The sequence below is a fragment of the Pleurodeles waltl genome, chromosome 5 (assembly GCF_031143425.1).
Source record: "Pleurodeles waltl isolate 20211129_DDA chromosome 5, aPleWal1.hap1.20221129, whole genome shotgun sequence".
NCBI lineage: Eukaryota > Metazoa > Chordata > Amphibia > Caudata > Salamandridae > Pleurodeles > Pleurodeles waltl.
In genome coordinates this window covers 1,051,018,019-1,051,045,043 of record NC_090444.1, presented here as the reverse complement: position 1 = coordinate 1,051,045,043, position 27,025 = coordinate 1,051,018,019, and the positions used below count along the sequence as shown (strand labels likewise).

Sequence of the window (27,025 nt, the reverse complement as noted above, 5' to 3'; positions counted from 1 at the left end):
ATTACAAAATCTCTCTACCAGGAGTGGGGCTTGAACCCACATGGACACATGTCCATTGGATCTTAAGTCCAACGCGGCCATCCTGGTACCTGTGCAGGCAAGGGCAACAACATGGCACTTATTAAAGATATCAAGAGTGCTCACTGTGTGACATTGAGCTTTCTATATATATATATATATTTTCATATCTATATATTTTATCAGGTTACTCAAAACACATTTCAGGAATACAAGGTAATGTCATGCCTCTCCTCTATAAAACGTGCATGTACTTAATAAAAAAAAAAATACAACCATACCTATCAAACATGTTTAAGATTATCAGCGTGTAGGACGAAAAAAGGTGTGCTTTTTTCACACCGTTTTTGTCACATGTCCTATTAAATATGTCTGCAAATTGACGTTAATCTTAAGAAATATCACACTAACCCCTTTTCAAGACTCAAAACTACACTTCACACAATCTAAAACACTTTGGGACAGATTTACAAGGCCCTTGCGGCCCTTAGCGCTACATTTGCAGAATTTATTTTGCCGCAAATGTGAAGATCATAGGCCACTACCATAGCAAAATATTTACAAGGTGGCGCAAGCTAGGTTTGCGCCAACTTGTTAACACTTTGCGCCACATCATGCATAATATATGCATGATGTGTGCAAAGGGGGCGTTCCCTTGTTAGAGAGTGGGCACGCTCGTTCCTCACCTGACAGGTTGCTTTTTGAGAAGGGTGTCTCTGGGGCTGGTGTTGTAGCCAAGAGCGAACTCTTGACTCCGCGTGGGTCGCTTCGTTTGCCGCACTGCACGGGAATGGCTGGGAGGCATAGAGTTGGCAGTAGAGGAAGCGGTGTGGTGGGGAAGGGTCAGGCATAATTTATACAAGGTGGGCGTTCGCCCATTAGGGAGCCCGAAAAAATGGCGCAAGGCAATCTAAGAGATTTCCTTGCGCCATTTGTTTTACACTTTTAACGCCTACTCAGAGGAGGCGTTAAAAGGGGGAATACCATTATTTATAATGGGCCCCTATGTACTCTGCAGGATTAGTCCCAAAATGATGGCGCTAATCTTGCAGAGTACATCAATAGCGTAAAAAATATAACGCTAATGCCCCTACCCTGTGCCATGGTGCGCCGTATTATTATATATATAGCTCACACATGGTGGCGGTACAGGGGCGTTAAGGGGTGCAAGGAACGTGGCGCTGCACCGGCAGAGCCACTTTCCTTAAATCTGCCCCTTTGTGTTTGTCTCGGAGCAACAGGTGGTTTATAATTTTGACACAAGTGAGGTCAATTTCAATAGAGTCCAGCAATTACAGGAAGATGGGCATAGCTTTGTCAGGGGTGAGCTTAAGAAATCACACCCTGGGGTGGCTGAAGCATTTTTGGGGTGTGACAGCTCCTTTGGGCTTCGCAGCTCAGGAGGACGAGCCATGCCAAAGGACGTCATGAAAAATAAGACAACAGCGGAGACGCCGGTAAAGGTCTGGGCACCTTTAAAATGCCGGTCATAAGAGAGGGTTGCATCCAGAGCGATCAACCCGATTACAAGGGAGTGGCCTGGTGAATCATTTGATTTATGGTACAATCACGGCTTCAAGATCCCAGCTATCAGCCAAGGTGCTGTCTCGTTGGCTTCGGGGCTCATTTTGCATGATGAATTGATGGATTACGATGACGACCAGGAGACTAAGGATGGGGAGAATTGTGAGGGTGGGGATGAGACTTCGGGGAAGGAGATGCAGCAAAGAAATTAGGTGAGCTGTTCTAACAGAGGAAAGCGTTTTGGTGTGTTTCAGGATTTGCCCCCTTTGATGGTGCAGCGTAATCGGAAAGTCAAGATGAATAATCAGGTACCTGCAAGTGGTTTCATTCAAAAAAGGTGAGACACAGGCTGCTGTGGCTATGGGGTGTGAAGAGTTAAGCATGAAGGTAGTGTGTTTGGTGTCTGTAACAGTGGGTAATACCCTTTTGCGTTAGCATAAGGAAGTTTGGGTAGATTGAGTGGGAAAGATGATGCAAATAATGAAGCAGTTAAAGATGCAGACAATGTCCATTTGGGGGGGCTGTGAACAAAAAAGTCGGAGTCAATGATGGTAAGTCAGAGGCAAGTGGTGAGGAGGCTTCTAACGCAGAGCCAGGTAAGGAAAAAGGAAACTCAGGTGAGGGTAGTGTAAAAAGTAAAAAGTTGCCATATATGGGGTTGTTCTTGCCTTTGGGGGCGCATCTCACCCAAGCCATGAAGGAAAACATTTGTAAAGGTGAGTTTGTTGATGTTTTTAAATTATTACATAGAGAAGTGTGGGCCAAGGAAGGGTCAAAGGAGGAGGAATGGGAATTAGCTAGGAGGCCGAAAGTTCCCACTACCCTTGAGAATTGGATGTCAGTATTCTTAATCATTGCTAGCGTTTATTGTGAGAGGCATCCGGAGCGTTGTATTTCTCTATTAAAATACATGGACGTTTTTAGGTGGGCTCAAATAGACTATGGTGGTTTTGGATGTTTTAGATATAATGAAGAACTTAGAGCCCAGATGGCATTATTTCCAGATAAAGAATGGTGAGATATTTATAATGAGCTTTGGATGCAAGGGTTGTGTACTTCCAAGAATGCCTCAGCGTTACACACAGCTAGTGGTCTTCTGGTTCCTTACAAGCCCTGTCAGGGGCATCCCAACCAATCTAGGGTGGGTAGTTTCACGAGAGCTCAGTTCCCACAGAATGGATCTTGTTGGTCCTTCAACAGAGGGTCATGCACACGACTCCAGTGCAAGTTCATGCACAATTGCTCCAATTGCAGGGGCAAACATCCATTGGTGCAATGTTTTGGAGGGATGCAATGGGGATGGAAGGCTAATGCAGGTAGAGGTGGTGATAGGGGAAGGGGTCGGATACAGCAGATGGTGGGAAAAGGGCCCTTCTCCTAATAAATTTGATATTTTGTTTTATTGGTTGCAGTTTTATCCGAGGCGTGAGGAGGCCAAGTTACTGTACTACAGTTTTCTTGAGGGTTTCAAGCTATGTTATCAAGGTCATAGAAGACAGAGAAAAAAATTGAAATCTGCAGTTGAGAATCCGGAAGTGGTGAGAAAGAAATTGAGGACGGAATTGGAGGCTGGCAGAATGGTGGGTCCATGGGATACCTGGCCGATTCATAACTTAACAATTTCACCACTGGGTGTTGTGCCTAAAACACAACAAGGTGAGTTTAGATTGATTCATCATCTATCGTGGGCTGCAGGGGAGTCAGTTAATGATTTAATTGCACATGAAGACTCCATAGTGCATTGCACATCAGTGGAAGAGGCAATTAAGTTGGTAAGGGCTTGTGGAAGGAAGGCACAAATGGCAAAGTTAGACATTCAATCTGTCTTTTGACTATTGCCGGTACATCCTGAGGATTTTTCATTGTTGGGTCTTTAATCTGAGGATTCTATATTTGTGGATATAATGTTGCCAATGGGCTGTTCTGTTTCTTGTTCCCTGTTTGAAACTTGTAGTTGTTTTTTGCAGTGGTTTTTCCAACAGAAAACTGGGCTCGGGCATGTCACGAACTACCTAGGTGATTCTTTTCTGATGGGCTTGCAGTGGTCCAATGAATGTAAAAAAGGGTTAATTGAATTTCAGAAGTGTATGGAGGAGATGGAAGTACCTTTGGCTCCGGATAAGACTGAAGGCCCTGCTATATTGAACTCAGAGAAATCTGAGGTACGGTTTCCGGTGGATAAGTTCAAAAGTTGATTTCTCTGTTGGAGGAGGCTGTTTCCACGGATAAGCTGGAGTTACAGCAGGTGCAAGCCTTATTGGGTTCTTTGAAGTTTGCGTGCCGTGTGGTGAGAGTTGGTAGAGCTCTTTGTAGGTGCCTTGGTTTTTCAGTCAAAGGTGCTGTTTTACCTCATCCCAGAATTCGGCTTAAAGAGGTCATCAATGCTGACTTCAGAATGTTGGTTTCTTTCCAGCAAAGTAATAATGGTGTTAACATGTTGACGGTTGAGGATGAATGGTTATGGCAAGTTCAAATTTTTTCTGATGATTCGGGAGCCCATGGTTTGGTTTTCTGAGATGGTGATTGGACTGCTGAGTCATGGCCGGATTCTTGGAGAGAGGCACACCATAGCATTTCGTTTCTGGAGTTTTTTTCCATTTGATGGTTGCTTTAGTGTTGTGTGGTAACCTTTTAGCAAACAGGCGAGTGGTTTTTAATGTGGATAGCCAAACAGTTGTTAATTTAGTCAATTCACAGAAGGCTCGAGATGAAAAAGTTTTGAAGTTGTTGCGTTTATTTTTGCTTCATTGTCTGAAATTCAATATTTTGTTTAAGGGTCAGTATGTTCCAGGTGTGAATAATGATATCACTGATGGGCTATCTCGTTCACAGTGGCAGAGATTCGGTGTACTGGTGCCGGGAGCAGATTTGCTTAAAACGGCTTTGACGGTGGACCTTTGGGAGCTGGGAATCTAAGGATGTTACAATTGATTCGTCAGTCCATTGCTCCATCTACTTTGAGGTCATATGGCAAGGCCTAGGCAGAATTTATTGAGTCTGGTGCATTGAGGAGGTATGAGGGACCTTACATGTCACGGTATAGGAGGGAGGATGGAGTCCGCTTCATTATGACACATATTGACCTAGGATTGGCGGTGGTGGCTATAACAGGGAAGATGGCAGGTATTACATTTTTTGGTAAGTTCTTTTGGGATTATGATACCATGGAAGGAGAAATGTGTAGGAGAATTGTTGCTGGCTGGGCAATGGAGGATGGATCCAGGTTGGATCAATGGCATCCTATTTCCATGCAAAAGCTGAGGGATATTTTGGGGGTTTTGAATTCTGCTTTTCCTGTTGGGAGGGCTGATAGTATAGATGATTCTTCTCCTGAAAAACAACTATATCATGAGTGCAGGCACACCTGCATTATGTAGACCAGGGTGGCCGAGTGGTTAAGGCGTTGGACTTAAGATCCAATGGCCATGTGTCTGTGTGGGTTCGAGCCCCACTCCTGGTATATAATTTTTTCTCTCCCGTGACACTGTTCATTTCAATTTCACGCACTTTTCAGTTGCTCCTGATTAATATTAAAATAAGAGCTACATATAAAATCTTCATATCGATTAACGTGTATTTTTCTACCCCCAAAAAAGTAAACGCCTTGTATTGTATATTTCTCTTTGAAACTTAGTAACCTTTTGTTGCAGGTTGTATTACAGTATGCTTTTTCGTTTATTATAGGTGACTTATTTGTTTATGATACCTGACTTCCCTGCTTTCCATTTGGTGCATAATGAATTACAAAATCTCTCAACCAGGAGTGGGGCTTGAACCCACGTGGACACATGTCCATTGGATCTTAAGTCCAACGCCTTAACCACTCGGCCATCCTGGTACCTGTGCAGGAAAGGGCAACAACATGGCACTTATTATAGATATCAAGAGTGCTCACTGAGTGACATTGAGCTTTCTATATATATATATATTTTCATATCTATATATTTTATCAGGTTACGCAAAACACATTTCAGGAATACAAGGTAATGTCATGCCTCTCCTCTATAAAACGTGCATGTACTTAATAAAAAAAAAAATACAACCATACCTATCAAACATGTTTAAGATTATCAGCGTGTAGGACGAAAAAAGGTGTGCTTTTTTCACACCGTTTTTGTCACATGTCCTATTAAATATGTCTGCAAATTGACGTTAATCTTAAGAAATATCACACTAACCCCTTTTCAAGACTCAAAACTACACTTCACACAATCTAAAACACTTTGGGACAGATTTACAAGGCCCTTGCGGCCCTTAGCGCTACATTTGCAGAATTTATTTTGCCGCAAATGTGAAGATCATAGGCCACTACCATAGCAAAATATTTACAAGGTGGCGCAAGCTAGGTTTGCGCCAACTTGTTAACACTTTGCGCCACATCATGCATAATATATGCATGATGTGTGCAAAGGGGGCGTTCCCTTGTTAGAGAGTGGGCACGCTCGTTCCTCACCTGACAGGTTGCTTTTTGAGAAGGGTGTCTCTGGGGCTGGTGTTGTAGCCAAGAGCGAACTCTTGACTCCGCGTGGGTCGCTTCGTTTGCCGCACTGCACGGGAATGGCTGGGAGGCATAGAGTTGGCAGTAGAGGAAGCGGTGTGGTGGGGAAGGGTCAGGCATAATTTATACAAGGTGGGCGTTCGCCCATTAGGGAGCCCGAAAAAATGGCGCAAGGCAATCTAAGAGATTTCCTTGCGCCATTTGTTTTACACTTTTAACGCCTACTCAGAGGAGGCGTTAAAAGGGGGAATACCATTATTTATAATGGGCCCCTATGTACTCTGCAGGATTAGTCCCAAAATGATGGCGCTAATCTTGCAGAGTACATCAATAGCGTAAAAAATATAACGCTAATGCCCCTACCCTGTGCCATGGTGCGCCGTATTATTATATATATAGCTCACACATGGTGGCGGTACAGGGGCGTTAAGGGGTGCAAGGAACGTGGCGCTGCACCAGCAGAGCCACTTTCCTTAAATCTGCCCCTTTGTGTTTGTCTCGGAGCAACAGGTGGTTTATAATTTTGACACAAGTGAGGTCAATTTCAATAGAGTCCAGCAATTACAGGAAGATGGGCATAGCTTTGTCAGGGGTGAGCTTAAGAAAGCACACCCTGGGGTGGCTGAAGCATTTTTGGGGTGTGACAGCTCCTTTGGGCTTCGCAGCTCAGGAGGACGAGCCATGCCAAAGGACGTCATGAAAAATAAGACAACAGCGGAGACGCCGGTAAAGGTCTGGGCACCTTTAAAATGCCGGTCATAAGAGAGGGTTGCATCCAGAGCGATCAACCCGATTACAAGGGAGTGGCCTGGTGAATCATTTGATTTATGGTACAATCACGGCTTCAAGATCCCAGCTATCAGCCAAGGTGCTGTCTCGTTGGCTTCGGGGCTCATTTTGCATGATGAATTGATGGATTACGATGACGACCAGGAGACTAAGGATGGGGAGAATTGTGAGGGTGGGGATGAGACTTCGGGGAAGGAGATGCAGCAAAGAAATTAGGTGAGCTGTTCTAACAGAGGAAAGAGTTTTGGTGTGTTTCAGGATTTGCCCCCTTTGATGGTGCAGCGTAATCGGAAAGTCAAGATGAATAATCAGGTACCTGCAAGTGGTTTCATTCAAAAAAGGTGAGACACAGGCTGCTGTGGCTATGGGGTGTGAAGAGTTAAGCATGAAGGTAGTGTGTTTGGTGTCTGTAACAGTGGGTAATACCCTTTTGCGTTAGCATAAGGAAGTTTGGGTAGATTGAGTGGGAAAGATGATGCAAATAATGAAGCAGTTAAAGATGCAGACAATGTCCATTTGGGGGGGCTGTGAACAAAAAAGTCGGAGTCAATGATGGTAAGTCAGAGGCAAGTGGTGAGGAGGCTTCTAAGGCAGAGCCAGGTAAGGAAAAAGGAAACTCAGGTGAGGGTAGTGTAAAAAGTAAAAAGTTGCCATATATGGGGTTGTTCTTGCCTTTGGGGGCGCATCTCACCCAAGCCATGAAGGAAAACATTTGTAAAGGTGAGTTTGTTGATGTTTTTAAATTATTACATAGAGAAGTGTGGGCTAAGGAAGGGTCAAAGGAGGAGGAATGGGAATTAGCTAGGAGGCCGAAAGTTCCCACTACCCTTGAGAATTGGATGTCAGTATTCTTAATCATTGCTAGCGTTTATTGTGAGAGGCATCCGGAGCGTTGTATTTCTCTATTAAAATACATGGACGTTTTTAGGTGGGCTCAAATAGACTATGGTGGTTTTGGATGTTTTAGATATAATGAAGAACTTAGAGCCCAGATGGCATTATTTCCAGATAAAGAATGGTGAGATATTTATAATGAGCTTTGGATGCAAGGGTTGTGTACTTCCAAGAATGCCTCAGCGTTACACACAGCTAGTGGTCTTCTGGTTCCTTACAAGCCCTGTCAGGGGCATCCCAACCAATCTAGGGTGGGTAGTTTCACGAGAGCTCAGTTCCCACAGAATGGATCTTGTTGGTCCTTCAACAGAGGTTCATGCACACGACTCCAGTGCAAGTTCATGCACAATTGCTCCAATTGCAGGGGCAAACATCCATTGGTGCAATGTTTTGGAGGGATGCAATGGGGATGGAAGGCTAATGCAGGTAGAGGTGGTGATAGGGGAAGGGGTCGGATACAGCAGATGGTGGGAAAAGGGCCCTTCTCCTAATAAATTTGATATTTTGTTTTATTGGTTGCAGTTTTATCCGAGGCGTGAGGAGGCCAAGTTACTGTACTACAGGTTTCTTGAGGGTTTCAAGCTATGTTATCAAGGTCATAGAAGACAGAGAAAAAATTTGAAATCTGCAGTTGAGAATCCGGAAGTGGTGAGAAAGAAATTGAGGACGGAATTGGAGGCTGGCAGAATGGTGGGTCCATGGGATACCTGGCCGATTCATAACTTAACAATTTCACCACTGGGTGTTGTGCCTAAAACACAACAAGGTGAGTTTAGATTGATTCATCATCTATCGTGGGCTGCAGGGGAGTCAGTTAATGATTTAATTGCACATGAAGACTCCATAGTGCATTGCACATCAGTGGAAGAGGCAATTAAGTTGGTAAGGGCTTGTGGAAGGAAGGCACAAATGGCAAAGTTAGACATTCAATCTGTCTTTTGACTATTGCCGGTACATCCTGAGGATTTTTCATTGTTGGGTCTTTAATCTGAGGATTCTATATTTGTGGATATAATGTTGCCAATGGGCTGTTCTGTTTCTTGTTCCCTGTTTGAAACTTGTAGTTGTTTTTTGCAGTGGTTTTTCCAACAGAAGACTGGGCTCGGGCATGTCACGAACTACCTAGGTGACTCTTTTCTGATGGGCTTGCAGTGGTCCAATGAATGTAAAAAAGGGTTAATTGAATTTCAGAAGTGTATGGAGGAGATGGAAGTACCTTTGGCTCCGGATAAGACTGAAGGCCCTGCTATATTGAACTCAGAGAAATCTGAGGTACGGTTTCCGGTGGATAAGTTCAAAAGTTGATTTCTCTGTTGGAGGAGGCTGTTTCCACGGATAAGCTGGAGTTACAGCAGGTGCAAGCCTTATTGGGTTCTTTGAAGTTTGCGTGCCGTGTGGTGAGAGTTGGTAGAGCTCTTTGTAGGTGCCTTGGTTTTTCAGTCAAAGGTGCTGTTTTACCTCATCCCAGAATTCGGCTTAAAGAGGTCATCAATGCTGACTTCAGAATGTTGGTTTCTTTCCAGCAAAGTAATAATGGTGTTAACATGTTGACGGTTGAGGATGAATGGTTATGGCAAGTTCAAATTTTTTCTGATGATTCGGGAGCCCATGGTTTGGTTTTCTGAGATGGTGATTGGACTGCTGAGTCATGGCCGGATTCTTGGAGAGAGGCACACCATAGCATTTCGTTTCTGGAGTTTTTTTCCATTTGATGGTTGCTTTAGTGTTGTGTGGTAACCTTTTAGCAAACAGGCGAGTGGTTTTTAATGTGGATAGCCAAACAGTTGTTAATTTAGTCAATTCACAGAAGGCTCGAGATGAAAAAGTTTTGAAGTTGTTGCGTTTATTTTTGCTTCATTGTCTGAAATTCAATATTTTGTTTAAGGGTCAGTATGTTCCAGGTGTGAATAATGATATCACTGATGGGCTATCTCGTTCACAGTGGCAGAGATTCGGTGTACTGGTGCCGGGAGCAGATTTGCTTAAAACGGCTTTGACGGTGGACCTTTGGGAGCTGGGAATCTAAGGATGTTACAATTGATTCGTCAGTCCATTGCTCCATCTACTTTGAGGTCATATGGCAAGGCCTAGGCAGAATTTATTGAGTCTGGTGCATTGAGGAGGTATGAGGGACCTTACATGTCACGGTATAGGAGGGAGGATTGGGTCTGCTTCATTATGACACATATTGACCTAGGATTGGCGGTGGTGGCTATAACAGGGAAGATGGCAGGTATTACATTTTTCGGTAAGTACTTTTGGGATTATGATACCATGGAAGGAGAAATGTGTAGGAGAATTGTTGCTGGCTGGGCGATGGAGGATGGATCCAGGTTGGATCAATGGCATCCTATTTCCATGCAAAAGCTGAGGGATATTTTGGGGGTTTTGAATTCTGCTTTTCCTGTTGGGAGGGCTGATAGTATAGATGATTCTTCTCCTGAAAAACAACTATATCATGATTGCAGGCACACCTGCACTATGTAGATCAGGGTGGCCGAGTGGTTAAGGTGTTGGACTTAAGATCCAATGGACATGTGTCTGCGTGGGTTCGAGCCCCACTCCAGGTAAATCATTTTTTCTCTCCCGTGACACTGTTCATTTCAATTTCACGCACTTTTCAGTTGCTCCTGATTAATATTAAAATAAGAGCTACATATAAAATCTTCATATCGATTAACGTGTATTTTTCTACCCCCAAAAAAGTAAACGCCTTGTATTGTACATTTCTCTTTGAAACTTAGTAACCTTTTGTTGCAGGTTGTATTACAGTATGCTTTTTCGTTTATTATAGGTGACTTATTTGTTTATGATACCTGACTTAATGCTTTCCATTTGGTGCATAATGAATTACAAAATCTCTCTACCAGGAGTGGGGCTTGAACCCACATGGACACATGTCCATTGGATCTTAAGTCCAACGCGGCCATCCTGGTACCTGTGCAGGCAAGGGCAACAACATGGCACTTATTAAAGATATCAAGAGTGCTCACTGTGTGACATTGAGCTTTCTATATATATATATATATTTTCATATCTATATATTTTATCAGGTTACTCAAAACACATTTCAGGAATACAAGGTAATGTCATGCCTCTCCTCTATAAAACGTGCATGTACTTAATAAAAAAAAAAATACAACCATACCTATCAAACATGTTTAAGATTATCAGCGTGTAGGACGAAAAAAGGTGTGCTTTTTTCACACCGTTTTTGTCACATGTCCTATTAAATATGTCTGCAAATTGACGTTAATCTTAAGAAATATCACACTAACCCCTTTTCAAGACTCAAAACTACACTTCACACAATCTAAAACACTTTGGGACAGATTTACAAGGCCCTTGCGGCCCTTAGCGCTACATTTGCAGAATTTATTTTGCCGCAAATGTGAAGATCATAGGCCACTACCATAGCAAAATATTTACAAGGTGGCGCAAGCTAGGTTTGCGCCAACTTGTTAACACTTTGCGCCACATCATGCATAATATATGCATGATGTGTGCAAAGGGGGCGTTCCCTTGTTAGAGAGTGGGCACGCTCGTTCCTCACCTGACAGGTTGCTTTTTGAGAAGGGTGTCTCTGGGGCTGGTGTTGTAGCCAAGAGCGAACTCTTGACTCCGCGTGGGTCGCTTCGTTTGCCGCACTGCACGGGAATGGCTGGGAGGCATAGAGTTGGCAGTAGAGGAAGCGGTGTGGTGGGGAAGGGTCAGGCATAATTTATACAAGGTGGGCGTTCGCCCATTAGGGAGCCCGAAAAAATGGCGCAAGGCAATCTAAGAGATTTCCTTGCGCCATTTGTTTTACACTTTTAACGCCTACTCAGAGGAGGCGTTAAAAGGGGGAATACCATTATTTATAATGGGCCCCTATGTACTCTGCAGGATTAGTCCCAAAATGATGGCGCTAATCTTGCAGAGTACATCAATAGCGTAAAAAATATAACGCTAATGCCCCTACCCTGTGCCATGGTGCGCCGTATTATTATATATATAGCTCACACATGGTGGCGGTACAGGGGCGTTAAGGGGTGCAAGGAACGTGGCGCTGCACCGGCAGAGCCACTTTCCTTAAATCTGCCCCTTTGTGTTTGTCTCGGAGCAACAGGTGGTTTATAATTTTGACACAAGTGAGGTCAATTTCAATAGAGTCCAGCAATTACAGGAAGATGGGCATAGCTTTGTCAGGGGTGAGCTTAAGAAAGCACACCCTGGGGTGGCTGAAGCATTTTTGGGGTGTGACAGCTCCTTTGGGCTTCGCAGCTCAGGAGGACGAGCCATGCCAAAGGACGTCATGAAAAATAAGACAACAGCGGAGACGCCGGTAAAGGTCTGGGCACCTTTAAAATGCCGGTCATAAGAGAGGGTTGCATCCAGAGCGATCAACCCGATTACAAGGGAGTGGCCTGGTGAATCATTTGATTTATGGTACAATCACGGCTTCAAGATCCCAGCTATCAGCCAAGGTGCTGTCTCGTTGGCTTCGGGGCTCATTTTGCATGATGAATTGATGGATTACGATGACGACCAGGAGACTAAGGATGGGGAGAATTGTGTGGGTGGGGATGAGACTTCGGGGAAGGAGATGCAGCAAAGAAATTAGGTGAGCTGTTCTAACAGAGGAAAGTGTTTTGGTGTGTTTCAGGATTTGCCCCCTTTGATGGTGCAGCGTAATCGGAAAGTCAAGATGAATAATCAGGTACCTGCAAGTGGTTTCATTCAAAAAAGGTGAGACACAGGCTGCTGTGGCTATGGGGTGTGAAGAGTTAAGCATGAAGGTAGTGTGTTTGGTGTCTGTAACAGTGGGTAATACCCTTTTGCGTTAGCATAAGGAAGTTTGGGTAGATTGAGTGGGAAAGATGATGCAAATAATGAAGCAGTTAAAGATGCAGACAATGTCCATTTGGGGGGGCTGTGAACAAAAAAGTCGGAGTCAATGATGGTAAGTCAGAGGCAAGTGGTGAGGAGGCTTCTAAGGCAGAGCCAGGTAAGGAAAAAGGAAACTCAGGTGAGGGTAGTGTAAAAAGTAAAAAGTTGCCATATATGGGGTTGTTCTTGCCTTTGGGGGCGCATCTCACCCAAGCCATGAAGGAAAACATTTGTAAAGGTGAGTTTGTTGATGTTTTTAAATTATTACATAGAGAAGTGTGGGCTAAGGAAGGGTCAAAGGAGGAGGAATGGGAATTAGCTAGGAGGCCGAAAGTTCCCACTACCCTTGAGAATTGGATGTCAGTATTCTTAATCATTGCTAGCGTTTATTGTGAGAGGCATCCGGAGCGTTGTATTTCTCAATTAAAATACATGGACGTTTTTAGGTGGGCTCAAATAGACTATGGTGGTTTTGGATGTTTTAGATATAATGAAGAACTTAGAGCCCAGATGGCATTATTTCCAGATAAAGAATGGTGAGATATTTATAATGAGCTTTGGATGCAAGGGTTGTGTACTTCCAAGAATGCCTCAGCGTTACACACAGCTAGTGGTCTTCTGGTTCCTTACAAGCCCTGTCAGGGGCATCCCAACCAATCTAGGGTGGGTAGTTTCACGAGAGCTCAGTTCCCACAGAATGGATCTTGTTGGTCCTTCAACAGAGGGTCATGCACACGACTCCAGTGCAAGTTCATGCACAATTGCTCCAATTGCAGGGGCAAACATCCATTGGTGCAATGTTTTGGAGGGATGCAATGGGGATGGAAGGCTAATGCAGGTAGAGGTGGTGATAGGGGAAGGGGTCGGATACAGCAGATGGTGGGAAAAGGGCCCTTCTCCTAATAAATTTGAAATTTTGTTTTATTGGTTGCAGTTTTATCCGAGGCGTGAGGAGGCCAAGTTACTGTACTACAGTTTTCTTGAGGGTTTCAAGCTATGTTATCAAGGTCATAGAAGACAGAGAAAAAATTTGAAATCTGCAGTTGAGAATCCGGAAGTGGTGAGAAAGAAATTGAGGACGGAATTGGAGGCTGGCAGAATGGTGGGTCCATGGGATACCTGGCCGATTCATAACTTAACAATTTCACCACTGGGTGTTGTGCCTAAAACACAACAAGGTGAGTTTAGATTGATTCATCATCTATCGTGGGCTGCAGGGGAGTCAGTTAATGATTTAATTGCACATGAAGACTCCATAGTGCATTGCACATCAGTGGAAGAGGCAATTAAGTTGGTAAGGGCTTGTGGAAGGAAGGCACAAATGGCAAAGTTAGACATTCAATCTGTCTTTTGACTATTGCCGGTACATCCTGAGGATTTTTCATTGTTGGGTCTTTAATCTGAGGATTCTATATTTGTGGATATAATGTTGCCAATGGGCTGTTCTGTTTCTTGTTCCCTGTTTGAAACTTGTAGTTGTTTTTTGCAGTGGTTTTTCCAACAGAAGACTGGGCTCGGGCATGTCACGAACTACCTAGGTGACTCTTTTCTGATGGGCTTGCAGTGGTCCAATGAATGTAAAAAAGGGTTAATTGAATTTCAGAAGTGTATGGAGGAGATGGAAGTACCTTTGGCTCCGGATAAGACTGAAGGCCCTGCTATATTGAACTCAGAGAAATCTGAGGTACGGTTTCCGGTGGATAAGTTCAAAAGTTGATTTCTCTGTTGGAGGAGGCTGTTTCCACGGATAAGCTGGAGTTACAGCAGGTGCAAGCCTTATTGGGTTCTTTGAAGTTTGCGTGCCGTGTGGTGAGAGTTGGTAGAGCTCTTTGTAGGTGCCTTGGTTTTTCAGTCAAAGGTGCTGTTTTACCTCATCCCAGAATTCGGCTTAAAGAGGTCATCAATGCTGACTTCAGAATGTTGGTTTCTTTCCAGCAAAGTAATAATGGTGTTAACATGTTGACGGTTGAGGATGAATGGTTATGGCAAGTTCAAATTTTTTCTGATGATTCGGGAGCCCATGGTTTGGTTTTCTGAGATGGTGATTGGACTGCTGAGTCATGGCCGGATTCTTGGAGAGAGGCACACCATAGCATTTCGTTTCTGGAGTTTTTTTCCATTTGATGGTTGCTTTAGTGTTGTGTGGTAACCTTTTAGCAAACAGGCGAGTGGTTTTTAATGTGGATAGCCAAACAGTTGTTAATTTAGTCAATTCACAGAAGGCTCGAGATGAAAAAGTTTTGAAGTTGTTGCGTTTATTTTTGCTTCATTGTCTGAAATTCAATATTTTGTTTAAGGGTCAGTATGTTCCAGGTGTGAATAATGATATCACTGATGGGCTATCTCGTTCACAGTGGCAGAGATTCGGTGTACTGGTGCCGGGAGCAGATTTGCTTAAAACGGCTTTGACGGTGGACCTTTGGGAGCTGGGAATCTAAGGATGTTACAATTGATTCGTCAGTCCATTGCTCCATCTACTTTGAGGTCATATGGCAAGGCCTAGGCAGAATTTATTGAGTCTGGTGCATTGAGGAGGTATGAGGGACCTTACATGTCACGGTATAGGAGGGAGGATGGAGTCCGCTTCATTATGACACATATTGACCTAGGATTGGCGGTGGTGGCTATAACAGGGAAGATGGCAGGTATTACATTTTTTGGTAAGTTCTTTTGGGATTATGATACCATGGAAGGAGAAATGTGTAGGAGAATTGTTGCTGGCTGGGCAATGGAGGATGGATCCAGGTTGGATCAATGGCATCCTATTTCCATGCAAAAGCTGAGGGATATTTTGGGGGTTTTGAATTCTGCTTTTCCTGTTGGGAGGGCTGATAGTATAGATGATTCTTCTCCTGAAAAACAACTATATCATGAGTGCAGGCACACCTGCATTATGTAGACCAGGGTGGCCGAGTGGTTAAGGCGTTGGACTTAAGATCCAATGGCCATGTGTCTGTGTGGGTTCGAGCCCCACTCCTGGTATATAATTTTTTCTCTCCCGTGACACTGTTCATTTCAATTTCACGCACTTTTCAGTTGCTCCTGATTAATATTAAAATAAGAGCTACATATAAAATCTTCATATCGATTAACGTGTATTTTTCTACCCCCAAAAAAGTAAACGCCTTGTATTGTATATTTCTCTTTGAAACTTAGTAACCTTTTGTTGCAGGTTGTATTACAGTATGCTTTTTCGTTTATTATAGGTGACTTATTTGTTTATGATACCTGACTTCCCTGCTTTCCATTTGGTGCATAATGAATTACAAAATCTCTCAACCAGGAGTGGGGCTTGAACCCACGTGGACACATGTCCATTGGATCTTAAGTCCAACGCCTTAACCACTCGGCCATCCTGGTACCTGTGCAGGAAAGGGCAACAACATGGCACTTATTATAGATATCAAGAGTGCTCACTGAGTGACATTGAGCTTTCTATATATATATATATTTTCATATCTATATATTTTATCAGGTTACGCAAAACACATTTCAGGAATACAAGGTAATGTCATGCCTCTCCTCTATAAAACGTGCATGTACTTAATAAAAAAAAAAATACAACCATACCTATCAAACATGTTTAAGATTATCAGCGTGTAGGACGAAAAAAGGTGTGCTTTTTTCACACCGTTTTTGTCACATGTCCTATTAAATATGTCTGCAAATTGACGTTAATCTTAAGAAATATCACACTAACCCCTTTTCAAGACTCAAAACTACACTTCACACAATCTAAAACACTTTGGGACAGATTTACAAGGCCCTTGCGGCCCTTAGCGCTACATTTGCAGAATTTATTTTGCCGCAAATGTGAAGATCATAGGCCACTACCATAGCAAAATATTTACAAGGTGGCGCAAGCTAGGTTTGCGCCAACTTGTTAACACTTTGCGCCACATCATGCATAATATATGCATGATGTGTGCAAAGGGGGCGTTCCCTTGTTAGAGAGTGGGCACGCTCGTTCCTCACCTGACAGGTTGCTTTTTGAGAAGGGTGTCTCTGGGGCTGGTGTTGTAGCCAAGAGCGAACTCTTGACTCCGCGTGGGTCGCTTCGTTTGCCGCACTGCACGGGAATGGCTGGGAGGCATAGAGTTGGCAGTAGAGGAAGCGGTGTGGTGGGGAAGGGTCAGGCATAATTTATACAAGGTGGGCGTTCGCCCATTAGGGAGCCCGAAAAAATGGCGCAAGGCAATCTAAGAGATTTCCTTGCGCCATTTGTTTTACACTTTTAACGCCTACTCAGAGGAGGCGTTAAAAGGGGGAATACCATTATTTATAATGGGCCCCTATGTACTCTGCAGGATTAGTCCCAAAATGATGGCGCTAATCTTGCAGAGTACATCAATAGCGTAAAAAATATAACGCTAATGCCCCTACCCTGTGCCATGGTGCGCCGTATTATTATATATATAGCTCACACATGGTGGCGGTACAGGGGCGTTAAGGGGTGCAAGGAACGTGGCGCTGCACCAGCAGAGCCACTTTCCTTAAATCTGCCCCTTTGTGTTTGTCTCGGAGCAACAGGTGGTTTATAATTTTGACACAAGTGAGGTCAATTTCAATAGAGTCCAGCAATTACAGGAAGATGGGCATAGCTTTGTCAGGGGTGAGCTTAAGAAAGCACACCCTGGGGTGGCTGAAGCATTTTTGGGGTGTGACAGCTCCTTTGGGCTTCGCAGCTCAGGAGGACGAGCCATGCCAAAGGACGTCATGAAAAATAAGACAACAGCGGAGACGCCGGTAAAGGTCTGGGCACCTTTAAAATGCCGGTCATAAGAGAGGGTTGCATCCAGAGCGATCAACCCGATTACAAGGGAGTGGCCTGGTGAATCATTTGATTTATGGTACAATCACGGCTTCAAGATCCCAGCTATCAGCCAAGGTGCTGTCTCGTTGGCTTCGGGGCTCATTTTGCATGATGAATTGATGGATTACGATGACGACCAGGAGACTAAGGATGGGGAGAATTGTGAGGGTGGGGATGAGACTTCGGGGAAGGAGATGCAGCAAAGAAATTAGGTGAGCTGTTCTAACAGAGGAAAGAGTTTTGGTGTGTTTCAGGATTTGCCCCCTTTGATGGTGCAGCGTAATCGGAAAGTCAAGATGAATAATCAGGTACCTGCAAGTGGTTTCATTCAAAAAAGGTGAGACACAGGCTGCTGTGGCTATGGGGTGTGAAGAGTTAAGCATGAAGGTAGTGTGTTTGGTGTCTGTAACAGTGGGTAATACCCTTTTGCGTTAGCATAAGGAAGTTTGGGTAGATTGAGTGGGAAAGATGATGCAAATAATGAAGCAGTTAAAGATGCAGACAATGTCCATTTGGGGGGGCTGTGAACAAAAAAGTCGGAGTCAATGATGGTAAGTCAGAGGCAAGTGGTGAGGAGGCTTCTAAGGCAGAGCCAGGTAAGGAAAAAGGAAACTCAGGTGAGGGTAGTGTAAAAAGTAAAAAGTTGCCATATATGGGGTTGTTCTTGCCTTTGGGGGCGCATCTCACCCAAGCCATGAAGGAAAACATTTGTAAAGGTGAGTTTGTTGATGTTTTTAAATTATTACATAGAGAAGTGTGGGCTAAGGAAGGGTCAAAGGAGGAGGAATGGGAATTAGCTAGGAGGCCGAAAGTTCCCACTACCCTTGAGAATTGGATGTCAGTATTCTTAATCATTGCTAGCGTTTATTGTGAGAGGCATCCGGAGCGTTGTATTTCTCTATTAAAATACATGGACGTTTTTAGGTGGGCTCAAATAGACTATGGTGGTTTTGGATGTTTTAGATATAATGAAGAACTTAGAGCCCAGATGGCATTATTTCCAGATAAAGAATGGTGAGATATTTATAATGAGCTTTGGATGCAAGGGTTGTGTACTTCCAAGAATGCCTCAGCGTTACACACAGCTAGTGGTCTTCTGGTTCCTTACAAGCCCTGTCAGGGGCATCCCAACCAATCTAGGGTGGGTAGTTTCACGAGAGCTCAGTTCCCACAGAATGGATCTTGTTGGTCCTTCAACAGAGGTTCATGCACACGACTCCAGTGCAAGTTCATGCACAATTGCTCCAATTGCAGGGGCAAACATCCATTGGTGCAATGTTTTGGAGGGATGCAATGGGGATGGAAGGCTAATGCAGGTAGAGGTGGTGATAGGGGAAGGGGTCGGATACAGCAGATGGTGGGAAAAGGGCCCTTCTCCTAATAAATTTGATATTTTGTTTTATTGGTTGCAGTTTTATCCGAGGCGTGAGGAGGCCAAGTTACTGTACTACAGGTTTCTTGAGGGTTTCAAGCTATGTTATCAAGGTCATAGAAGACAGAGAAAAAATTTGAAATCTGCAGTTGAGAATCCGGAAGTGGTGAGAAAGAAATTGAGGACGGAATTGGAGGCTGGCAGAATGGTGGGTCCATGGGATACCTGGCCGATTCATAACTTAACAATTTCACCACTGGGTGTTGTGCCTAAAACACAACAAGGTGAGTTTAGATTGATTCATCATCTATCGTGGGCTGCAGGGGAGTCAGTTAATGATTTAATTGCACATGAAGACTCCATAGTGCATTGCACATCAGTGGAAGAGGCAATTAAGTTGGTAAGGGCTTGTGGAAGGAAGGCACAAATGGCAAAGTTAGACATTCAATCTGTCTTTTGACTATTGCCGGTACATCCTGAGGATTTTTCATTGTTGGGTCTTTAATCTGAGGATTCTATATTTGTGGATATAATGTTGCCAATGGGCTGTTCTGTTTCTTGTTCCCTGTTTGAAACTTGTAGTTGTTTTTTGCAGTGGTTTTTCCAACAGAAGACTGGGCTCGGGCATGTCACGAACTACCTAGGTGACTCTTTTCTGATGGGCTTGCAGTGGTCCAATGAATGTAAAAAAGGGTTAATTGAATTTCAGAAGTGTATGGAGGAGATGGAAGTACCTTTGGCTCCGGATAAGACTGAAGGCCCTGCTATATTGAACTCAGAGAAATCTGAGGTACGGTTTCCGGTGGATAAGTTCAAAAGTTGATTTCTCTGTTGGAGGAGGCTGTTTCCACGGATAAGCTGGAGTTACAGCAGGTGCAAGCCTTATTGGGTTCTTTGAAGTTTGCGTGCCGTGTGGTGAGAGTTGGTAGAGCTCTTTGTAGGTGCCTTGGTTTTTCAGTCAAAGGTGCTGTTTTACCTCATCCCAGAATTCGGCTTAAAGAGGTCATCAATGCTGACTTCAGAATGTTGGTTTCTTTCCAGCAAAGTAATAATGGTGTTAACATGTTGACGGTTGAGGATGAATGGTTATGGCAAGTTCAAATTTTTTCTGATGATTCGGGAGCCCATGGTTTGGTTTTCTGAGATGGTGATTGGACTGCTGAGTCATGGCCGGATTCTTGGAGAGAGGCACACCATAGCATTTCGTTTCTGGAGTTTTTTTCCATTTGATGGTTGCTTTAGTGTTGTGTGGTAACCTTTTAGCAAACAGGCGAGTGGTTTTTAATGTGGATAGCCAAACAGTTGTTAATTTAGTCAATTCACAGAAGGCTCGAGATGAAAAAGTTTTGAAGTTGTTGCGTTTATTTTTGCTTCATTGTCTGAAATTCAATATTTTGTTTAAGGGTCAGTATGTTCCAGGTGTGAATAATGATATCACTGATGGGCTATCTCGTTCACAGTGGCAGAGATTCGGTGTACTGGTGCCGGGAGCAGATTTGCTTAAAACGGCTTTGACGGTGGACCTTTGGGAGCTGGGAATCTAAGGATGTTACAATTGATTCGTCAGTCCATTGCTCCATCTACTTTGAGGTCATATGGCAAGGCCTAGGCAGAATTTATTGAGTCTGGTGCATTGAGGAGGTATGAGGGACCTTACATGTCACGGTATAGGAGGGAGGATTGGGTCTGCTTCATTATGACACATATTGACCTAGGATTGGCGGTGGTGGCTATAACAGGGAAGATGGCAGGTATTACATTTTTCGGTAAGTACTTTTGGGATTATGATACCATGGAAGGAGAAATGTGTAGGAGAATTGTTGCTGGCTGGGCGATGGAGGATGGATCCAGGTTGGATCAATGGCATCCTATTTCCATGCAAAAGCTGAGGGATATTTTGGGGGTTTTGAATTCTGCTTTTCCTGTTGGGAGGGCTGATAGTATAGATGATTCTTCTCCTGAAAAACAACTATATCATGATTGCAGGCACACCTGCACTATGTAGATCAGGGTGGCCGAGTGGTTAAGGTGTTGGACTTAAGATCCAATGGACATGTGTCTGCGTGGGTTCGAGCCCCACTCCAGGTAAATCATTTTTTCTCTCCCGTGACACTGTTCATTTCAATTTCACGCACTTTTCAGTTGCTCCTGATTAATATTAAAATAAGAGCTACATATAAAATCTTCATATCGATTAACGTGTATTTTTCTACCCCCAAAAAAGTAAACGCCTTGTATTGTACATTTCTCTTTGAAACTTAGTAACCTTTTGTTGCAGGTTGTATTACAGTATGCTTTTTCGTTTATTATAGGTGACTTATTTGTTTATGATACCTGACTTAATGCTTTCCATTTGGTGCATAATGAATTACAAAATCTCTCTACCAGGAGTGGGGCTTGAACCCACATGGACACATGTCCATTGGATCTTAAGTCCAACGCGGCCATCCTGGTACCTGTGCAGGCAAGGGCAACAACATGGCACTTATTAAAGATATCAAGAGTGCTCACTGTGTGACATTGAGCTTTCTATATATATATATATATTTTCATATCTATATATTTTATCAGGTTACTCAAAACACATTTCAGGAATACAAGGTAATGTCATGCCTCTCCTCTATAAAACGTGCATGTACTTAATAAAAAAAAAAATACAACCATACCTATCAAACATGTTTAAGATTATCAGCGTGTAGGACGAAAAAAGGTGTGCTTTTTTCACACCGTTTTTGTCACATGTCCTATTAAATATGTCTGCAAATTGACGTTAATCTTAAGAAATATCACACTAACCCCTTTTCAAGACTCAAAACTACACTTCACACAATCTAAAACACTTTGGGACAGATTTACAAGGCCCTTGCGGCCCTTAGCGCTACATTTGCAGAATTTATTTTGCCGCAAATGTGAAGATCATAGGCCACTACCATAGCAAAATATTTACAAGGTGGCGCAAGCTAGGTTTGCGCCAACTTGTTAACACTTTGCGCCACATCATGCATAATATATGCATGATGTGTGCAAAGGGGGCGTTCCCTTGTTAGAGAGTGGGCACGCTCGTTCCTCACCTGACAGGTTGCTTTTTGAGAAGGGTGTCTCTGGGGCTGGTGTTGTAGCCAAGAGCGAACTCTTGACTCCGCGTGGGTCGCTTCGTTTGCCGCACTGCACGGGAATGGCTGGGAGGCATAGAGTTGGCAGTAGAGGAAGCGGTGTGGTGGGGAAGGGTCAGGCATAATTTATACAAGGTGGGCGTTCGCCCATTAGGGAGCCCGAAAAAATGGCGCAAGGCAATCTAAGAGATTTCCTTGCGCCATTTGTTTTACACTTTTAACGCCTACTCAGAGGAGGCGTTAAAAGGGGGAATACCATTATTTATAATGGGCCCCTATGTACTCTGCAGGATTAGTCCCAAAATGATGGCGCTAATCTTGCAGAGTACATCAATAGCGTAAAAAATATAACGCTAATGCCCCTACCCTGTGCCATGGTGCGCCGTATTATTATATATATAGCTCACACATGGTGGCGGTACAGGGGCGTTAAGGGGTGCAAGGAACGTGGCGCTGCACCGGCAGAGCCACTTTCCTTAAATCTGCCCCTTTGTGTTTGTCTCGGAGCAACAGGTGGTTTATAATTTTGACACAAGTGAGGTCAATTTCAATAGAGTCCAGCAATTACAGGAAGATGGGCATAGCTTTGTCAGGGGTGAGCTTAAGAAAGCACACCCTGGGGTGGCTGAAGCATTTTTGGGGTGTGACAGCTCCTTTGGGCTTCGCAGCTCAGGAGGACGAGCCATGCCAAAGGACGTCATGAAAAATAAGACAACAGCGGAGACGCCGGTAAAGGTCTGGGCACCTTTAAAATGCCGGTCATAAGAGAGGGTTGCATCCAGAGCGATCAACCCGATTACAAGGGAGTGGCCTGGTGAATCATTTGATTTATGGTACAATCACGGCTTCAAGATCCCAGCTATCAGCCAAGGTGCTGTCTCGTTGGCTTCGGGGCTCATTTTGCATGATGAATTGATGGATTACGATGACGACCAGGAGACTAAGGATGGGGAGAATTGTGTGGGTGGGGATGAGACTTCGGGGAAGGAGATGCAGCAAAGAAATTAGGTGAGCTGTTCTAACAGAGGAAAGTGTTTTGGTGTGTTTCAGGATTTGCCCCCTTTGATGGTGCAGCGTAATCGGAAAGTCAAGATGAATAATCAGGTACCTGCAAGTGGTTTCATTCAAAAAAGGTGAGACACAGGCTGCTGTGGCTATGGGGTGTGAAGAGTTAAGCATGAAGGTAGTGTGTTTGGTGTCTGTAACAGTGGGTAATACCCTTTTGCGTTAGCATAAGGAAGTTTGGGTAGATTGAGTGGGAAAGATGATGCAAATAATGAAGCAGTTAAAGATGCAGACAATGTCCATTTGGGGGGGCTGTGAACAAAAAAGTCGGAGTCAATGATGGTAAGTCAGAGGCAAGTGGTGAGGAGGCTTCTAAGGCAGAGCCAGGTAAGGAAAAAGGAAACTCAGGTGAGGGTAGTGTAAAAAGTAAAAAGTTGCCATATATGGGGTTGTTCTTGCCTTTGGGGGCGCATCTCACCCAAGCCATGAAGGAAAACATTTGTAAAGGTGAGTTTGTTGATGTTTTTAAATTATTACATAGAGAAGTGTGGGCTAAGGAAGGGTCAAAGGAGGAGGAATGGGAATTAGCTAGGAGGCCGAAAGTTCCCACTACCCTTGAGAATTGGATGTCAGTATTCTTAATCATTGCTAGCGTTTATTGTGAGAGGCATCCGGAGCGTTGTATTTCTCAATTAAAATACATGGACGTTTTTAGGTGGGCTCAAATAGACTATGGTGGTTTTGGATGTTTTAGATATAATGAAGAACTTAGAGCCCAGATGGCATTATTTCCAGATAAAGAATGGTGAGATATTTATAATGAGCTTTGGATGCAAGGGTTGTGTACTTCCAAGAATGCCTCAGCGTTACACACAGCTAGTGGTCTTCTGGTTCCTTACAAGCCCTGTCAGGGGCATCCCAACCAATCTAGGGTGGGTAGTTTCACGAGAGCTCAGTTCCCACAGAATGGATCTTGTTGGTCCTTCAACAGAGGGTCATGCACACGACTCCAGTGCAAGTTCATGCACAATTGCTCCAATTGCAGGGGCAAACATCCATTGGTGCAATGTTTTGGAGGGATGCAATGGGGATGGAAGGCTAATGCAGGTAGAGGTGGTGATAGGGGAAGGGGTCGGATACAGCAGATGGTGGGAAAAGGGCCCTTCTCCTAATAAATTTGAAATTTTGTTTTATTGGTTGCAGTTTTATCCGAGGCGTGAGGAGGCCAAGTTACTGTACTACAGTTTTCTTGAGGGTTTCAAGCTATGTTATCAAGGTCATAGAAGACAGAGAAAAAATTTGAAATCTGCAGTTGAGAATCCGGAAGTGGTGAGAAAGAAATTGAGGACGGAATTGGAGGGTGGCAGAATGGTGGGTCCATGGGATACCTGGCCGATTCATAACTTAACAATTTCACCACTGGGTGTTGTGCCTAAAACACAACAAGGTGAGTTTAGATTGATTCATCATCTATCGTGGGCTGCAGGGGAGTCAGTTAATGATTTAATTGCACATGAAGACTCCATAGTGCATTGCACATCAGTGGAAGAGGCAATTAAGTTGGTAAGGGCTTGTGGAAGGAAGGCACAAATGGCAAAGTTAGACATTCAATCTGTCTTTTGACTATTGCCGGTACATCCTGAGGATTTTTCATTGTTGGGTCTTTAATCTGAGGATTCTATATTTGTGGATATAATGTTGCCAATGGGCTGTTCTGTTTCTTGTTCCCTGTTTGAAACTTGTAGTTGTTTTTTGCAGTGGTTTTTCCAACAGAAGACTGGGCTCGGGCATGTCACGAACTACCTAGGTGACTCTTTTCTGATGGGCTTGCAGTGGTCCAATGAATGTAAAAAAGGGTTAATTGAATTTCAGAAGTGTATGGAGGAGATGGAAGTACCTTTGGCTCCGGATAAGACTGAAGGCCCTGCTATATTGAACTCAGAGAAATCTGAGGTACGGTTTCCGGTGGATAAGTTCAAAAGTTGATTTCTCTGTTGGAGGAGGCTGTTTCCACGGATAAGCTGGAGTTACAGCAGGTGCAAGCCTTATTGGGTTCTTTGAAGTTTGCGTGCCGTGTGGTGAGAGTTGGTAGAGCTCTTTGTAGGTGCCTTGGTTTTTCAGTCAAAGGTGCTGTTTTACCTCATCCCAGAATTCGGCTTAAAGAGGTCATCAATGCTGACTTCAGAATGTTGGTTTCTTTCCAGCAAAGTAATAATGGTGTTAACATGTTGACGGTTGAGGATGAATGGTTATGGCAAGTTCAAATTTTTTCTGATGATTCGGGAGCCCATGGTTTGGTTTTCTGAGATGGTGATTGGACTGCTGAGTCATGGCCGGATTCTTGGAGAGAGGCACACCATAGCATTTCGTTTCTGGAGTTTTTTTCCATTTGATGGTTGCTTTAGTGTTGTGTGGTAACCTTTTAGCAAACAGGCGAGTGGTTTTTAATGTGGATAGCCAAACAGTTGTTAATTTAGTCAATTCACAGAAGGCTCGAGATGAAAAAGTTTTGAAGTTGTTGCGTTTATTTTTGCTTCATTGTCTGAAATTCAATATTTTGTTTAAGGGTCAGTATGTTCCAGGTGTGAATAATGATATCACTGATGGGCTATCTCGTTCACAGTGGCAGAGATTCGGTGTACTGGTGCCGGGAGCAGATTTGCTTAAAACGGCTTTGACGGTGGACCTTTGGGAGCTGGGAATCTAAGGATGTTACAATTGATTCGTCAGTCCATTGCTCCATCTACTTTGAGGTCATATGGCAAGGCCTAGGCAGAATTTATTGAGTCTGGTGCATTGAGGAGGTATGAGGGACCTTACATGTCACGGTATAGGAGGGAGGATTGGGTCTGCTTCATTATGACACATATTGACCTAGGATTGGCGGTGGTGGCTATAACAGGGAAGATGGCAGGTATTACATTTTTCGGTAAGTACTTTTGGGATTATGATACCATGGAAGGAGAAATGTGTAGGAGAATTGTTGCTGGCTGGGCGATGGAGGATGGATCCAGGTTGGATCAATGGCATCCTATTTCCATGCAAAAGCTGAGGGATATTTTGGGGGTTTTGAATTCTGCTTTTCCTGTTGGGAGGGCTGATAGTATAGATGATTCTTCTCCTGAAAAACAACTATATCATGATTGCAGGCTCACCTGCACTATGTAGACCAGGGTGGCCGAGTGGTTAAGGTGTTGGACTTAAGATCCAATGGACATGTGTCTGCGTGGGTTCGAGCCCCACTCTTGGTAAATCATTTTTTCTCTCCCGTGACACTGTTCATTTCAATTTCACGCACTTTTCAGTTGCTCCTGATTAATATTAAAATAAGAGCTACATATAAAATCTTCATATCGATTAACGTGTATTTTTCTACCCCCAAAAAAGTAAACGCCTTGTATTGTACATTTCTCTTTGAAACTTAGTAACCTTTTGTTGCAGGTTGTATTACAGTATGCTTTTTCGTTTATTATAGGTGACTTATTTGTTTATGATACCTGACTTAATGCTTTCCATTTGGTGCATAATGAATTACAAAATCTCTCTACCAGGAGTGGGGCTTGAACCCACATGGACACATGTCCATTGGATCTTAAGTCCAACGCGGCCATCCTGGTACCTGTGCAGGAAAGGGAAACAACATGGCACTTATTAAAGATATCAAGAGTGCTCACTGTGTGACATTGAGCTTTCTATATATATATATATATTTTCATATCTATATATTTTATCAGGTTACTCAAAACACATTTCAGGAATACAAGGTAATGTCATGCCTCTCCTCTATAAAACGTGCATGTACTTAATAAAAAAAAAAATACAACCATACCTATCAAACATGTTTAAGATTATCAGCGTGTAGGACGAAAAAAGGTGTGCTTTTTTCACACCGTTTTTGTCACATGTCCTATTAAATATGTCTGCAAATTGACGTTAATCTTAAGAAATATCACACTAACCCCTTTTCAAGACTCAAAACTACACTTCACACAATCTAAAACACTTTGGGACAGATTTACAAGGCCCTTGCGGCCCTTAGCGCTACATTTGCAGAATTTATTTTGCCGCAAATGTGAAGATCATAGGCCACTACCATAGCAAAATATTTACAAGGTGGCGCAAGCTAGGTT

At 43.5% G+C, this 27,025-nt stretch overlaps 7 non-coding genes across 7 annotated transcripts; 5 read left to right on the top strand and 2 right to left on the bottom strand.

Moving 5' to 3' along the window:
- Positions 1–4,919: 4,919 nt before the first annotated feature.
- On the top strand, positions 4,920–5,002 carry TRNAL-UAA (transfer RNA leucine (anticodon UAA)). The gene has a single exon. It is a non-coding gene; the product is annotated as a tRNA-Leu (tRNA).
- A 295-nt stretch (positions 5,003–5,297) lies between these two features.
- Positions 5,298–5,380, bottom strand: TRNAL-UAA (transfer RNA leucine (anticodon UAA)). The gene has a single exon. It is a non-coding gene; the product is annotated as a tRNA-Leu (tRNA).
- Positions 5,381–10,210: 4,830 nt separating this feature from the next.
- TRNAL-UAA (transfer RNA leucine (anticodon UAA)) lies at positions 10,211–10,293 on the top strand. Its single transcript has one exon. It is a non-coding gene; the product is annotated as a tRNA-Leu (tRNA).
- Positions 10,294–15,491: 5,198 nt separating this feature from the next.
- On the top strand, positions 15,492–15,574 carry TRNAL-UAA (transfer RNA leucine (anticodon UAA)). The gene has a single exon. It is a non-coding gene; the product is annotated as a tRNA-Leu (tRNA).
- A 295-nt stretch (positions 15,575–15,869) lies between these two features.
- On the bottom strand, positions 15,870–15,952 carry TRNAL-UAA (transfer RNA leucine (anticodon UAA)). Its single transcript has one exon. It is a non-coding gene; the product is annotated as a tRNA-Leu (tRNA).
- A 4,830-nt stretch (positions 15,953–20,782) lies between these two features.
- Positions 20,783–20,865, top strand: TRNAL-UAA (transfer RNA leucine (anticodon UAA)). Its single transcript has one exon. It is a non-coding gene; the product is annotated as a tRNA-Leu (tRNA).
- Positions 20,866–26,063: 5,198 nt separating this feature from the next.
- On the top strand, positions 26,064–26,146 carry TRNAL-UAA (transfer RNA leucine (anticodon UAA)). Its single transcript has one exon. It is a non-coding gene; the product is annotated as a tRNA-Leu (tRNA).
- Positions 26,147–27,025: the final 879 nt, after the last annotated feature.